Here is a 2,514-nt window from a genome sequence, read left to right as displayed (position 1 = left end):
CTAACAGTCTTTAATATTTACCAAATAGTGTCGCATTGTTGGAAATGTCACAGGCGCCACAGCACAGGGGTGATTCCACACAGTGATTCATGATGACTTAGTTCATTAAGAAAATTACAAGTCATTTATTTGGATGCTATATCTCTTTTGCTCTCAAAGAATTCTCTTTGATTAAAAAAGTGAATTATGTTGACTTGTTTCTATAGTGTAGGTGGCTTCTAATTAAAATAAAAAGATAATGTGTCTTAGCCTTCCATAGGTAGCTCCTTTTCAATGACCATTAGAAGTTTCAGTACAAAAGTAGTAATGGCAAATGCACAGCCATTTAGAGCGGAATTCCCTTCCCTTTTGCTAATCACATGCCTCTTGTTAGATGGCATCTCCATCAAATCTGCTGTTCTAGCCAGAGATCTGAGAGCCATCCTGGAAACCCACCACTCTTTCTTTCCTGCCAGCCACCCATCATTACCTGGTTCTGCCCATTTTACCTTCAAAACTTCATTTAAACATGTCCCTTCTCTCCACCTGCATGACCTCTACTCTAACCCATGTCACAGTCACTAACCAATAGTCTCCCAACTAATCTCCCGTTTTCTATCCCCCTTCCTCTTTCCACTCTGCACAGTAGCCAGAGAAATGTTTTACAAACTATCCGTGGTAAAAGACTAGGTATTTTTCCCCAATGCATCATGGGCCAACATTCTTGCAAAATAAGTAAAAATACAATAAAAATGTGCTTTGATGTTGCAGCAGTCAAAATGCTATGAGAGTTTCTAAATGCTTATGCCCCATTTCTGTACTCATCACTGTCTGGTAACAAACTTTGCAGTCCGGCACTGATCTGAGGCTCACATTTGGAGTTTCACTGAACTAGAGATATTTTTAGAAATATATAAAGCAGGTCACAAAACCACTGATTATGATTTCTAGCAAAATACAAGCTAAAATAGTTAACATCACCTACATGGCCCAGCCAGATCAGGCCTTTATTCTCCCTCCCAATATGTCCTCTGAGCCATATTGACTTTCTTTCAAGTCCTCAAAATGCTGAGTGTCTGCACCCATACTCCTCTCTGTCTGGAATGCTCTCCCCCTGCCTCTCAGCCTGACTTTTTCCTATGTTCTCCAGGTCTCATCTTAAATATCTCTTATGCAGAAAGACGCTGCCTCATCTTCCTGCCACTACCACTGCTAATAAAATTATTTGATATTCTTGCCCTTGAAAGATGGGGTCTATGACCACCCTTTTGAATCAGGGCAGGCTCTTGGACTGCTTGTCCAGTAGAACACAGTGGAAGGGATACTGCACCAATTTCCAGGATCAACCCTTAATATTAACTGCTTGCATTTGTGGTCTCTTGGATTAGGTGGTAGGTGAAAGCGTCTATTATACTCTATAAAAGTGTGACTGCCCAGAAACCTCCATGCTGCGAGGAAGCCCAAGCTAGCCATGTGGAGAGGCTCCACTTAGAGAAAGATGCCCAATCAGTTCACACGCCAGGGAGAGGAATGAAGAAGGCTTCAGATGACTCCAGTTTCAGCCACCATCTGACTATCCATAAAAGGGACCTCAAGTGGGAACCACCTCAGAGCCATTAGAGATAATAATAAGCTGTTATTGTTAGACACTAAGTTAGACACTGAGTTTTGTTTGTTATGTAGCAACAGATAACTGGAAGATTTCCCCTGCTGTTATTTGAGGGTGTCTTATCATTTTTCCTTTAAGGAATGTACATGGCAAATGTTGATAGGAGTTTGTCTTGGTTTGGATTTCCTTCAGAAGCAGAACCCAAGACAAAGATTTTATTTCAGGTAGTTCCTAGTCAAATAAAAAGATAATATTTCCTAGATTAAGTATATATTTCTTTTTCTCTACCTATTTCCATGCAAAATCATCATGATAATCAAAGAGCAGAACAGATTGTAGTTGCATTTTCCTCGTTCTTGTCATTATCTGGGGAGATGCTCCCGGGAGGTGCTACGAGCAAAACAAGGATGGGCTCTCTGAGGGCCATTGAGGCTCCATCGCACCGGGGACCTACAGGAGAGTGTGTGGGACATGCCTCACAAGTGCCCCACAAGTAGAGGGCATGCAAGAGAGTTGGAGCATCGATCCACCAACTCTTGCCATCCTTGGTTGCAGGTTACCTCTGGAATGTTGATTGCCTGACACATGTGCCTGTTCAGCAAGAGGGCACAGCACATTTCTGATGCTGGAGAATGGCCTCAGGCAAAGAGATGCAGGCTGCATGTTCAGAAAGCTCTGTGGATGCCTCTGGAGTAGAAGGAAGGGATGCGGTGACTAAATTCCAAGGGGCAGGAGGTAGGTCTGTTCAATCTCTGCTTTATACATATACAGTGCCTAGTGCTTACAAGGCATGCAACCAATATGTGTTGAATGAGTAAAGGAATGAGAAACACACCTCATGTTAGAAAGATTGTAGCAATGATCTATACTCTAGAATTCTCAGATTTTGCTGTTGACCTTGGCAAGCTCCATCCCCTCTCTGGGCT

General features: G+C 42.5%; 1 long non-coding RNA gene across 1 annotated transcript in view; it reads left to right on the top strand.

The window, feature by feature from the left end:
- The window catches only part of LOC109378482 (uncharacterized), a 309,621-nt gene that overhangs the window by 233,394 nt on the left and 73,713 nt on the right, over window positions 1-2,514 (top strand). The window contains exon 3 of the long non-coding RNA XR_002122996.1: window positions 2,144-2,323. This is a non-coding gene — a long non-coding RNA (uncharacterized LOC109378482). The remainder of the gene's footprint in view (window positions 1-2,143; window positions 2,324-2,514) is intronic.

The sequence above is a fragment of the Hipposideros armiger genome, unplaced genomic scaffold (assembly GCF_001890085.2).
Source record: "Hipposideros armiger isolate ML-2016 unplaced genomic scaffold, ASM189008v1 scaffold_19, whole genome shotgun sequence".
In the NCBI taxonomy this organism is placed as follows: domain Eukaryota; kingdom Metazoa; phylum Chordata; class Mammalia; order Chiroptera; family Hipposideridae; genus Hipposideros; species Hipposideros armiger.
The sequence above is the reverse complement of the archived record's forward strand: the minus strand, read 5'-3'. Positions and strand labels throughout refer to the sequence as shown.